Consider the following 15,385-nt stretch of genomic DNA (forward strand, 5'->3'; position numbering starts at 1 on the left):
TTCTTCTGTGAACAATGTGGGAAGAGTTTCCGTCATTCATTAACTTTAAAGATTCATCAGCGTATCCATACTGGAGAGAAGCCTTACTGCTGTGAACAATGTGGGAAGAGTTTCCATAATTCATCAAATTTAAGGATTCATCGGCGCACCCATAGTGAAGAGAAGCCTTACAGCTGTGACCAATGTGGGAAAAGCTTTGCTCGAGTGGATAATCTTGAGTACCACCGGAAAGTTCACACTGAAGAGAAGCCTTATAGCTGTGAACAATGTGGGAAGAGTGTTCGTAGTGAAAAGAGTTTAAAGATTCATCAGCGCATCCATACTGGAGAGAGGCCTTACCGCTGTGAACAATGCAGGAAGAGGTTTCGTCATTCAACAAGTTTAAAGAGTCATCAGCGCATGCATACTGGAGAAAAACCTTACTGCTGTAGCCACTGTGGGAAAGGCTTCAGCCAAAGGCCCCATCTTGTGAGTCACCTGAGAACACATACTGGAGAGAAACCTTACTGCTGTGACCAGTGTGAGAAAACCTTTGCCCGAAAACACCATCTTCAGGGTCACCAAAGAGTTCACACTGGAGAGAAGCCTTACAGCTGTGAACAATGTGGAAAGAGTTTCCGTCATTCAGGAGGTTTAAAGAGTCATCAGAGGATCCATACTGAAGAGAAGCCTTACTGCTGTGAACAGTGTGGGAAGAGGTTTAGTCATGAAAAAGGTTTAAAGAGTCATCTGCGCATCCATACTGGAGAGAAGTCTTTCTACTGTCAACAATGTGGAAAGAGATTCCGTCATTCATTAAGTTTAAAGAGTCATCTGCGCATGCATACTGGAGAAAAACCATTTAACTGTGATCAATGTGGCAAGAGTTTTCGCCATCCAAATACTTTGAGGCTGCATCGGCGCACTCATACTGGAGAAAAACCTTTTAACTGTGACCAATGTAGAAAGAGTTTTCGCGATTCAGGTGCTTTGGCGATTCATCGGCGCACCCATACTGGAGAGAAGCCTTACTGCTGTGACCAATGTGAGAAAACATTTGCCCGAAAACACCATCTTCTGAGTCACCAAAGAGTTCACACTGGAGAGAAGCCTTACTGCTGTGGCCAGTGTAGCAAAAGCTTCAGCCATATGCAAGGTCTTAAGATACACCAGAAAACACACATTGGAAACAAGCCTTAATAATTAGGCAATTGTGGGAAAATCTTGATTAGTCTTGAAAGCCTTTAATTCTTTGGCCGCTGGCCAGTGTGGAAAGGGTGTGGAAAGGGTTTAACTCATATCATCACACATTAAAGTTTCATCATCACATCCATGATGGAGAGAAGCCATGCTTAATGGAGGATGCTAGGTTGTTGTTTACTTGCTATCCTATAGTATCAATGTACAGATCATTTGATAGTCTATTGTTAGACTGATGCTAGATTCTTGGTTTAACTGATATCCAAGTTTTTTGAGGCACTACACTAAATGGTAAATGGTGCATTTATATTGCACCTTTATCCAAGGCGCTTTACAGAGATTGTGCATAACATTCACACACATATAGATACACCGATGGCGGAGAAAACCATGCAAGGCTCATCGGGAGCAATTAGTGGTTCAGTGTCTTGCTCAAGGACACTTTGATACTAACTCTGGGGGCCAGAGCCACTTACACCACTGTTTCTCTACATTCTATTTATATGATTAAGTTGCTTATTATAAGTCGCCCAGTATAAGAGTGTCTACTGAATGCCTTAATTGTAATTGTAAAACAGCTTGAGCACGTGAAAGAGAATTAATTATCTACAACATGCCAGAACAGTATTGTTACTAATTATGTTAACATATTTTAGAATCACTATTGTAATCACCATTGTGTGGAAAAAGATTGCGGAAAAAAACACTTATTAGGCTACAGTATTTTTTTATAATGCTTTTTGCAATGTGAATGAATGTAATTCTTTTTGATACCCGAATCTGTATATCTGGGTTCCACAGATATAACCGCAATCCACACATCTCTTAACTGATGCTAAAACTATGACCACTGCATCTCAAATGCATGCTCTTTGGAAATGGATCAAAACACCACCCCAATATGAAGTACTGCCCGAAAGAGTTTAAATTGGTTCTGTGATGCAGGGCTTTTGCGATTCCCAGTCTCTAGTTGAGAGTGAAGCATTCCAACATTGAAAATTAATATGCTAATTTGTGCTGTTTGTTCTCCATTCTCTGCCCCAATTAAGACCAATTCGAGCATTCTTGTGTTTCGTTTCTACTAGTTTGCTGATATGTTTTGATGCTGCATGTAAAAGACAATATTAAATTGTAGTTGAAATGATATATATATATATATATATATATATATATATATTATAATTGTCATTATATTCAAACATTTAATCGGCACATCATATACAGTACTGTGATATATAAACTATATTTTCCTATACATTGCAAAGCTGACACATTGAATCTACAGCCATGCATACAATTCTTATAAATGAAAGATCAGTTTTGAGTTATGCAAAAAAGGACTATCCTTGAAAGGCTTCTGTACAAGTCAAAAGATTGTTACAAATACATAACTGCATAGTTGTATGTACAACATACCGGTACATTCATGGATACTGCTTTAACCTTGTCAGCTTTTATGAGGTGTTCATGAAACCTGTCATGTGTGATGAAGCAGCGAACAGTGAGTCGTGTGCAAATATTTCAACATAAAAGCTCTGGCAACTATTAAAATAATAATATAATAAATAAATATAATAAAAGCAGACATACCGGTACAGGTAGATGAGTTGAATTAGGTTTTCATGAATGAAGCCATCTTGTTTTGAACCTGTTGGCATGAACTGTGAAGTATTTGACAAGAAGTAAATATCCCTATTAAAGATGCTATACAGTACATAATGTACTTGTGTTTTGATCATGTGTTCTTTTTGAGGGATGGAATGTTTAAGGCTTTAGTTTAGTCCTCAAATTAGGCATATTGACTGAAGATGGAAAGCAACAAAACAAATCCATTGTAAATTATAGTATTGAACCAAAGGGCACTTGACTGATCTGCAAAAACCCTGAACGTTTGTGTGTGTGTGTGTGTGTGTGTGTGTGTGTGTGTGTGTGTGTGTGTGTGTGTGTGTGTGTGTGTGTGTGTGTGTGTGTGTGTGTGTGTGTGTGTGTGTGTGCGTGCGTGCGTGCGTGCGTGCGTGCGTGCGTGCGTGTGTGTTTTACAAGTGCCGGTACCTTTAGGCTTCTACCTTCATGTCTAAATGGTGTAAAATACAGCAGAATCTTCAAGGAGCAAGTTACACAACTAGCCAGACAATCTGTGAAATTGGTGAATAACTATTGCAGCTTTAAATAATCTGAGAATTCCAAGACAATACAAACATAAGCAAACCTTTTTCATTATAACTTGCATTCTTGATGGTGTGTTAAGAGCTATGTTGGTTACATATAAATAAATAGATGTTTTATTTTTTTTATTTTGCAAGGCGTTGCATTTCTGTGAATACGAGGCTGGGAAAGGAACTACAACAGCTTTTCCCTTTTTAAACATGTTCACATGATGATGATGTGATGATGACGATGGTGGTGATGCTTACACTTAGGCACATTATTCAAGCATCTATCACGCAAGTACACGTAGTTAAGAGCTACATGAAACATGTGTTTGTGTATTGTTTGTGTATAGAGCGTTTTTCTATATGGTACAGGAGGCTGGTGTCTCAGGCAGCCTATAATGTTTTGGTAATAGTTACCACCACCAGGGGCGTTATACCGTCTTAGAGAGTTAGTTAGGTAAAGTTAGCCAAAAGTTAAACCAATCTGGGAACTAAATCAAAATCAATATCTTTCTCCACAAATGTGTTCATAAAGGTGTCAACTATCACCTCTGAACTTTCTCAATCACAACTCCCTTGGGGAACTTTGTGGGAACCAATCAACGTTGGGGGTATCGGGATACCTGGGCCTGGGATTAAAGGGGATAAAATGAAAAAAATGTCAATATGAGCATATGTATTTTTGGGCTGCTGAATCCATTCCAACCATTCATTTTCTCCTTGGCCATAAAATAGGCCTAATTGGCTAAGGCTTAGCCAATCATGTCATTCGAGTTCACCTGTGTCCTGTTAGTCCCTATGCTTTAAACCCTTTTGAGTGTTCCTTATCGTGTTATCATGTGTGTCATGATGTGCGCTTACCCACCTGATCTTGAATAGTTTTCATGAATTCAAACCCTACTCCAACCATTTTTTTATTGACAATATTATGTCTCATGGACACAAAAAAGGTAGTTTGTTGGAGTCATTTTTACAGATAACTAATGGTTGGAATGGATTCAGCAGCCCCCAAATACCCTAATTACACACCGCATACGCTCATATTGGACATCTTTTATTTTTTCCCCCTTTAATCCCAGGCCCACGGGATACCCCCAATGGGTTTAAAGCATAGGGACTAACAGGACACAGGTGAACTCGAATGACATGATTGGCTAAGCCTTAGCCAATTAGGCCTATTTTATGGCCAAGGAGTAATTTAAACTGAAAATGAATGGTTGGAATGGATTCAGCAGCCCAAAAATACCCTAATTACACACCCACCCATATGCTCATATTGACATTTTTTTCATTTTATCCCCTTTAATCCCAGGCCCAGGTATCCCAATACCCCCAACGTCGATTGGTTCCCACAAAGTTCCCCAAGGGAGTTGTGATTGAGAAAGTTCAGAGGTGATAGTTGACACCTTTATGAACACATTTGTGAAGAAAGATATTGATTTTGATTTAGTTCCATGAGACATTTTGTTCACACTGTGAACAACCGTCTTGTACAATGTCTCATGCACGCCCTCTGGTGTACCTTTCCAGAAACTACATGCAGAAGACTTTATTAGAAGTTTGGAAAGGAAAAGGTACAGTTTCATGACGGTACAGTTCACTGGTACAAGGTCAACTAAAAGGAGATCCCAGAAAAGCACTTGGCTTAGTTATTAATTTTTCCACAGGAAACCATTGAAGTATCTCATATAACATTGAATGACAGATGGATAGAACACAGTAGCCTACTATGCAGTAGATATGTCAGGATAAAAAAAAAAAAAAAAAAAAAACAGTGCAAAGAAATGTGTGGGAAACATCGCGAGGTGTTGTGAGTTTGTAGATCAGCTATTTTCAAATAGCCATGGCATATAGGCCTAATAGGTTTAAAGTGCTCACGTAGCTCTTTTGGGTTTGTGTTCATAGACCTGCCTGGTTGCTTATTTCTCTCGCAAGATCTGGCAACACAGTTGCCACTTCCAAAGAAGTAAAGGATGGTGGGAGGAGGAGAAAAAACGTTATCCACTCCATATAAATAGTAGGCTACTAAATATAACTAATAATAACTAAGTCTATGAGTAAACAGTGCCGAGATCTTAAACAAGTATAGAAGAAACATCATAAGAGAACCTCAGCGATAGCCTGCTTCCAGACCATAGACCCCGCCCACTCTCAGAGTGGACATTAGTCTGAGATCAGGTTACCTCAGCGATCGAGTGTTCAGATGTAAAACATTTCTGAAGAGCTTTTTATTGCATAAATGCTTTAACCATGGCAGTTTGAAACCAGTGATCAAGTTCTACAGAATAGGTATGTATGTATGTATGTATGTAGGCCTATGTATGTATGTATACGTATGTATGATGTATGTATGTCTATTAATTTACCTAACATGCCTACTGCTAGAGAAGAGTAGCCTATGATGAACCCTTTTCACTGAATGTATGTTGATATTGATGTTCGATTGATGTTAAACGCCAGACTTCCTTTTGCCGAGCAACATTAGAAAAACCCTGATGGCCTAAGACTAAGAAGCCAAAACGCGTCCGCTTTTCAGAGACTGCGCAGCTCAAATAAAAATGAGTGAGGACAGTTTTTATAGAGCTATAGATAATCCCACCATGCCTGGTCCTTTGTCTGCCAAGTAGTCTCCTCTCAGTGGGACGTGCGGCTCTTTTCATGAAAACATGCTCACCTAATGAAGTAAATCAAAGTGGATCAAAAACTCCATATTCTTAAAGGGGCACTCCACCACTTTTCAACCTATCTTCATATAATAGGTCCTCACTAATGTTCATGATAAAATATCACAATTTTTTTCTACTCAGTTTGGGTCTCATAGGAGAGCTGTGGGTGGGTCAAATCCTTCCTACCGGTGACATCATCAATGGGAAATGCAAGCTAATAGAAACTGCAGGCTTTCTATTCCTGAAAAAGTTGCAATGTTAAAGTGGAAGCCATTGTTCTCGTGATAATATATTTTTTCAAAAAAAAATATATATATATATTTCTTTTTTGTCAAACAATGATGTCACCGGTAGGAAGGATTTGACAGCTCTCCTATGAGACCCAGACTGAATAGAAAAAAATGGTGCTATTTTATTATGAACATTAGTGAGGACCTATTAGGTTAGGTAAGAATGAGCCAGCACATATGTTTATGTAAGTGACTGACCAACAGCTGTGGTCACTCTCACCCTATTTGTGACTCTTTTCAAGGTTTGGGTCAAGATAAGCCCTGTAATGATTGACAGAAATGACCAATATAAGTAACACTGAATGTATGTTTTGGTGTGTGTGTGTGTGTGTGTGTGTGTGTGTGTGTGTGTGTGTGTGTGTGTGTGTGTGTGTGTGTGTGTGTGTGTGTGTGTGTGTGTCACCGGCGAGCTGACCGGTGGGAGCTCAGTCTCCGCTGCTGTCTGTTTCTGTGTCTAATAAAACTGATGGAAGAACCTGATCACCTGCCTGCGTCTCTCCTCTCCAGCACAAGGCTAAGAACTATGCACAGCAACTTCGTACTTATGAATTCAGTCTAATGTTTGTGTCGAAACTCTCAGATGTAGTCTTTACAATACACTACACACTAACCAATCAGAAAATATGAATTCATTGCGTGTCTGAATTCAACACCGAGGCTGTTTGTCAATCATCACTGCATACAGGCAGTCTGCCTGTATGCAAGTCTGCGTATATGTGCGCGTGCACGAACGCTAGAGATTGGGCACGCGCGTGCCTGGTAACGTGCGCATTGCTTCTAGGGTCCCGGTTTTAGGCAACAGGGGTTCGCGTCCCGGTTTGAGCGGCTGAAAATATGGTCACGGGGTCACCCTAGCCCTAGGCTAGGTCCTCCCGAGGACACTCGATAGGAATAATGGTCACTTTGCCAAGAATCCATCTCGACAAATCAACTTGCTAGGACCTCGCCAATGAGCAGGGTTGCCAACATTTGACAGAATCAGAATCCAGGAGATTTATTTTTTAGGGGGTGCACAGAAACTGTGCACCCCAACCGGGGTAAATAATTTTAACATTCTGGTGAATGTGCATGTTTGATACTTTTATCAGTTTTGCTTTACTAGCATGGGTAAAATTTCAGCCTTAAAATGCCAAATGTAGGTGTACAGATTTGATGACTGAATCAAAGTAAGACTTCCTTAATAATGACTTCTCATCTTTAAGTCATTACTAAAGTGGCTGTCACCTAGGGGTACTGTCACCTTAAGAATTCATCTTAAAAACAAGTTAATATTTTTTGGAATGCGCGATAAGCCAATCAAATTAATGAATTGACTGTTACTTACTGTATGTCTGTATGAAGTAAATTATTATACATTATTATATGTATGATAATACATTTGTACACAAACAAAAACAGTGGACATTCCACTAGGAGTGCAGGGTGAAAGGTCAACCTGGGCCTCAATGAGGGAGTCAGGACATCTGGATTTCATCCAGAGTGTGTGCACACACGTCTCTCACACACACACACACACACACACACACACACACACACACACACACACACACACACTGGGCCCCTACTCCCTGGAGCACAGGACACACACCCACACCCTGGCACAGCTCTCTCATGACCATATGTGGTCATGTTTAAGTTAACGCACACACCTCATGCACAAACTTAGAAGATGCATGCATGTGCATAGACATTGGGTATAAAAGCTAGCCTAAATCTCCGCACTTTGGTCTGTTGTAGTCAGCTCTCATGTGGAGCTGGGGTCTGTTGTAGTTAGGGCTGTCACGATATGACATTTTACATGACGATTAATTGTCACTCAAATAATTGGCGATTAACAATTTAATTGTGTTTTTGTCGTTGATAATTACATTTCTGTTTGGCTTTTAGGCTTTGAAGTTGTACATGGCAAATATGACACATAACCTAAATATACAAAGAAATTACTGACATATTTGACAACTTACTACTTAAAAAATAACTTTGATAGTGGAAATAGCCGATCTACATGCTCACAACGCGTCGCGATGCGACGCGTTGTGAGCTTGTAGATCTGCTATTTCCACTATTTCGGAAATTTTTCAACATTCACGATTATGACGATTATGACAAAATAATTGCGATAATGTCAAATAATCACGATTAGACGATTATGTAATAATTGTGACAGCCCTACACAAACTTAGAAGATGCATGCATGTGCATAGACATTGGGTATAAAAGCTAGCCTAAATCTCCGCACTTTGGTCTGTTGTAGTCATCTCTCATGTGGAGCTGGGGTCTGTTGTAGTCAGCTCTCTGTCTCTTCAATAAAACCAACTATTGATGGACAAAGGACTGGACTTTTACATTTGTTTCCGTGGGCACAGAGAGCCCCCAAACCCCCCACAATACACAACATGTACAATGTACATTCCATTTCTCTCGCAGCCCTCAGAAAGCAACTTCTCTGCTCCTGCAGGGTTACTGGGCTAGCACTAAAGCTAAAGACACACATTTATATATAAATCTGTGCATATAAAAATTATATTTCCTCCCAAATCTGGTTGTTACTTCCCCATTGTTCGTGTTTATGTTTAATTGTTGAAATGGAAAATACGATGTTTTCAACGGGAGGGGATGTTGCCTCTAAATGTGGGGGGGCTTGCCACCTTTCCCCCCGCCGCTGCCCGTAGCCCCGCTTGCTCTGTCCTCACACGCTCGCTTGCGTCGCATTTAACGGCCACACACACACACACACACACACACACACACACACACACACACACACACACACACACACACACACACACACTCTGAGGCTGATTCTGACCAAGGAGCCCCTCCTCCTCGCGCACGTCTCCTCCTATGGATTCAATAAGCTCTCCGGCCGCACTAGAGGGCTGATACTCGTAGGCGGGGAGTGGAGGGGGCTGCGCTGCGGGCTATGGGTAATTTTGATTCAAAGTGTTTTCAAATAGACCACGTGACCTACTGTATCATATTATTATAATTTCGGGGCGTGACAGCGGACCTTTAAGTGAATAGGATTCACCAGGATTTGAGCGTGGACAATTTGGCGAGTTGGATTTTTGGCGAAGTGACTTGATACCCTCGATAGATGCCAGAACCACCTAAGCTGGCTCCTTTCCAAGTGGAAAGTCGAATGACCAAACTTCTCACCCTATCTCTAAGGGAGAGGCCGGCTACCCGTCTGAGAAAACTAATTTCAGCCACAATTGTATTCTTTCTGTCATGACCCACACCTCATGACCATTGGAGAGAGTAGGAACGAAGATTGCTCTGTATATCGAGAGCTTTGCTCTTTTCGTCACAACAATGTGGAACAGCGAACCGCTCCTGAGTTAGCATTCTTAAACTCCTCCTGGGGCAAAGTCTTGTTCCCTACCAGGAGTGCACTGCACGGCACATTCGGCACAATCCATCGGTTTCCTGCTGAGAACAATGGTCTCAGCTTTAGAGATTGAGACGTTGTGTCTGTCTATTATGTTAAAATGTAAATAATAGTAGTAATTCAATGTTTAACTTTTGTCCTTTCAGATTTCACAGAGTGTTTCAGAGTCCATCTCACTGATCCCAGCAAGTGTTCATCTAAACATCTTCAGGGGAGCAGAGTTGTAGCATCAACGCAAGTTGCAAACATGTTGCAACCAGTGATCAAGTTATACAGAATAGGTATGTTAATTTCTTTTTTTTTTTACAACACACACACACCCCTACTACTATACAGATGAGTATTATTACAGGTTTTGCAGCAATTTGTAAAAAAAAGTATTGGTTCTTAAATGTAATTAAAATATATATGTATTTGGTGTCATTTTTTAAATAAATATAAATATAAAATAAAAAGTATAACTGGGAAACATGCATCTCAACATGAGCACTAGCATTGATGTTTATAAACTAGGGTAAATTATGGTGATAGTCTTAATCTCACAGTATCACAAATGTTAATGCTAGAAACAACAAACATGTACAGTAGGACAAACAATCACAGTAGGCCTATGCCTTCTTCAGTATCAACATGAATTAATATTCTAAAATTCCATTATAATTTACCCTAGTTTATAAACATCAATAGCAACATTAGGTTAGCAGCTGCTGCTTTTCAGAAACCTTCAGAGTTCAGACTGAAAAAGCTCACCGCTGCCCCACCCTTTGCGCATTTCCGAACGCACCCCCCGTTTCCGGGCGAGCTTCATTCCGGCGACTCTACCGGTTACCTCTTAGCAACATTAGGTTAGCAGCTGCTGCTTTTCAGAAACCTTCAGAGTTCAGACTGAAAAAGCTCACCGCTGCCCCACCCTTTGCGCATTTCCGAACGCACCCCCCGTTTCCGGGCGAGCTTCATTCCGGCGACTCTACCGGTTACCTCTTTATTCACATGTAGCAGCGACTATAAAAGTTCCAAAACTACTGCAGTCACCATTTCACTCAAGCCACACTGCATAAATGTAAAGAGGCGTGAAAACACTTGATGTGTGAACAGTGGACATGAACACACTAGTCTAGTGTGAGTTTGCAGATATCAAATCTGATAAGGTCTTTTGCTGAGTCCATGGACACTTGCTTTGCACAGCATAATAAAGCATCTGGAATATGTACAACTCTTTTCTCTTTTCTCCAACAATTGCATTTGAATACATCTACTATATTGAACTAATTTCTGCTACGACTCATCATCACTATCATTCCACCCCTATTGAAGATAATCCTGGTCAGTAGATAATCTCCCACAACTCCTTCCCGGATTAAGAGTGTGCAGCCAATTCTCTTAATGTAACGGGACTGTTATATGTTAAAATGTTTTTTAAAGCAATAAACAAATGTAACTTTTGCTCTTTCACAAACAGACGGTTTAGCTGGAAAACATCATAACACAGAGAGAAGAACCAAACAGCTCAGAGTTCATCTCAACCAGTGTTCATCTAAACATCTTCAGAGGAGCAAAGTTGTTGCATCAACACAAGCTGCAACCATGTTGAACCCAGTGATCAAGTTGTACAGAATAGGTATGCCTAAAAAAAATTAATTGAATTAATTTACCTAGCATCACATACAGCTATACAGATGAGTATTATTGACCAATTTCACTGACTGTGGACATTACATGTTTGATTGATGGTATCTCATGCTGTATTGAGGAACTACGTGTATAGATTGTGTAGACTGATGGTGTCAATTGTCAAAGAATGTGTCTATTATGGCCTTAACAGGACTTTTCAGGCTGTGACCCCCCAAATAATCATATATTAACTGTGGACCCCCCCCCCCCCCCCCCCCCCCCCCCCACACACACACACACACACACACACACACACACACACACACACACACACACACACACACATTTACATGCTCAACACGACACATTGCAAGGCATTGTGAGCATGTAGATCTGCTATTTTCACAATTTCTGCCTCTAATATTTGACAATTTGGACAATGTTCAATTTGTCATTTTAGAGGTATTAAAAAGTCCTTAAATTGCCACTTTAGAAATGTGCAGGTACCCTCTCTACACTTAAACTTTATGTTGGTTTGTTTACTGTTGAGTGAGAAAACAATGTTGCACTTTAAGGTAATCATCTGGGGACCCCCCAAAATAATTTGGGGACCCCCCTGGGGGTCCCGACCCACAGGTTGAGAACCACTGATATAAGGTATTCCTCACTGGAGGGCAATGCTTATAGTTTCCTTTTAATTGATCTGGGATTTATGGAGTGAAATCAGTCTGGTACTAAGTAAGTTTGTCTGTCTGTCTGTCTGTCTGTCTGTCTGTCTGTCTGTCTGTCTGTCTGTCTGTCTGTCTGTCTGTCTGTCTGTCTGTCTGTCTGTCTGTCTGTCTGTCTGTCTGTCTGTCTGTATATCTACGTACATGCAGCTGAAAGTATTATTAATTCTGGCTGCAGCTTGAAAACATATTCCACTTTTCTGGTGTAAGCCTTAACAGATAATACAGCTTAAATGGATAAAAAAAGAGGCAGACGCCTGGATATTCAGTTGCCTTTTTTAACCAATGCATTCAAAATCTGTCATTGTTTTCTTTCTCAGATACCAGTTCTGCCCTGTCCCCAGTGAAACCAAAACCTGGAGAGAAGCATCAATGTGCGCCGCTTGCTACCATGTTGGAGCCAGTGATCAAGTTGTACAGAATAGGTACTGTATGTCGAAATGTAATTCACATGCTATACTAGGGTATTATAGGGTATTATTAGTCTGGTTTCCCCTGCAGGGCAGTACTTCTCTGACTTTATTCCTCCCCTTTCTCTTTTTTTCTTTTCTCTTTTTTTCTTTTCTTTTTGCACTTGGGCCATATGTAAAATCGACTGCTTCATCGGGACACGTATAGGGGTGCATTTTGCTAAGAGATATGTTATATATAGTTTACTTTATATTAATTACTTTTTTTTAATATTAATTAAACATTCCCCAAATATAGAGATGGCTGAAGGTATAATGCTATAGATAGATAGATAATAGATAGATAACTTTATTGTCATTGTCATACATGAAATGCATAAATGAACGAAATTTTGTTTCACTGGCTCCTAGTTTAAAAATACTAAAAACTAAAAACACTAGAAAACACCACTTAATCAATAAAAACACAAGTCAGATTCATGGAGATATGGCCCACAAGATTCTTAAGCATGGAGAGTTCACAAGTCTTATGGCTTGGGGGAAAAAAAACTCTTGCTGAATCTGGCCGTTCTGCTCCCGATGCTGCGGTACCTCTTGCCAGAGGGCAGCAGATTGAACAGTCCCTGATGTGGGTGGGTAGGGTCAGACATGATCTTATTTGCCTTTGAAAGACAGCGATTTTGGGCAATGTCCTTGATGGAAGGCAGTGCAGTCCCGATAATCCTCTCTGCTGTCCTCACCACTCTCTGCACAGTTTTCCAGTCTGTCTCACTGCAGCTACCAGACCAGACAGAGATGCAGTTTGTCAGAATGCTCTCTATCGTGGCCCTGTAGAACGTGGTGAGGATGGGAGGGGGAAGTTGGGCTCGTCTCATCCGGCGCAGAAAGAACAGACGTTTCTCTCCTCTATTCACAAGAGAGGCCGTGTTTGAGGACCATGTCAGGCTGTCTGCGATGTGTATACCGCCAGAAACTTGGTGCTGCTCACTACCTCCATTGCGGTGTCGTTTATGAGGAGTGATGTGTGGCTGTGCTGGTTCCGTCGGAAGTCAACGATGATCTCCTTTGTCTTGTTGACATTCAGGACCAGGTTGTGGCTTATTGTCTGTATCAGCTGGTAACACGTGGGAGTCTGTCCCTGTCGTGGGGGCGGCTGTAGCTCAGGAAGTAGAGCGGGTTGGCCGATGATCCCTGGGTCGGAGGTTCAAATCCTGGCTACTCCTGTCAACATGTCGAAGTGTCCTTGGGCAAGACACTGAGACATAGTTTGATTTTTTTATATATATTTTACAAAAATGCAAACTGTTGTGTTTTTTTTTAAGCCACCCTGGACCCGGGACAGCAACCACACTAACAGATTATGGTCACTGTCCCAGGTCCCAGGCAGCACCCAGCTGACACCAGCATAAAACCCAGGGAAAGTCTGGGGACTATCCCACCCTTAAACAACCCACATCCTGGACTTCGCCTGAACTAAAACTAAAAGCCTACTGTATAAAACCTATAGTCTGAACAGGCCTCTAGTCTGACATCATACACAACAAAAACATGTCCCTTGCCTTGTCACTGTGACATCACAGGTGATATCACAGGTGACATCACCTATGTAAAATCCCTTTTATGCCCATATATGAAGATCCCTGATGTCATCGATATTTATCACTGGTCAGATGGTCAAGCCATGGCCCATATCTGTGTGGCTGGTTCAGATAGAAAAACGGATGCTAAAATAAAAATAATGTTTCGAAAATATTTTATAAAAAAATAAGCTTCATATGTGTGTTTCTATTCAAAAATGACCACATAAAGCGTAAATTAATGATAAAGTTATCATTTTGGCTATTGTCAGACCAACACGTTTACATTCTAGTCTATAGACTAGGATGTAAAAAAAGTGACTATAGCTCCTTTAAGTCCATATATGTATATGGATATATATTAATAAAGGATGCAATAAATAAAATGTCCATATGGGCATTCCCAGATGATGCCCTGTTAGTTTCCCAATCATCAAAACCAGGCCCTAACTTATCAAGGTCCTGCTTGGCTTTACTAATTAACATACGTTTTATCCCCATATATGGAGATCCCTGTCCCAATGTCATCAATATTAAGGACATATCTGGGAATACCATATTTGGTAATGCCCATATATGGGCATGTTTTGACATAACATTATTGACTATCATGCAGGGGTCTCCATATGGGTAACTGGTCCGATATACATCACTGGCCAGATGGTCAAGAATTGGCACGACCTCACCCTTTCATACAGTTATTTAAACAAAATAAAACCAATTAAATGAAGTTTGTCATTCAGAACCTTTTAATACTTGCGATTATTAATATAATATCGAAAAATTCTGTTAAAAGAGCGTATTAATCAAAATGAAAGATCATTATGCATAATTTGTGTATCAAAGACCTAATACAAATATGAATAGTGATTCATATTAGGATAGTTGGCTCATTTGTTCCCAAAGCATTTGGTTCAACTTGATTCACATAGTTTTATACATTGGGATATCACCAACCTGCATGATATATAAGTTTAGACCAGGGTACATTTGCTTTAACATAAAACTCATTATACCAGAAAAGTAAAAAATCAACTAAGACCATCAAAAAACACTTTTGGCTGCATTTTGTCTGCAGCCTGGAAATAATATGCCACGTTTATGGTGTAAAGCCTTCACACATAGTACAATTTAATTGGATGATAAATTAGAGGCGGAGACTTGTGTGTTGCAAATTACCAAATAATTACTGTATGAATGCTATTTAGCACATATGCATCTGACATCTGTAATCTGTCATTGTTTTCTCTCTCAGATACCTGTTCTGCCCTGCGCCCAGTGAAACAAAAACAGCTCTGCCGTGAAGAGTGTGGGAAAAGCTTCACCTCAAAGACTATTCTTAAGATGCACCAGAGAAGTCACGCTGGAGGAAAGTGTTAC

Source organism: Nannobrachium achirus, assembly GCF_963921795.1.
Source record: "Nannobrachium achirus genome assembly, chromosome: 4".
In the NCBI taxonomy this organism is placed as follows: domain Eukaryota; kingdom Metazoa; phylum Chordata; class Actinopteri; order Myctophiformes; family Myctophidae; genus Nannobrachium; species Nannobrachium achirus.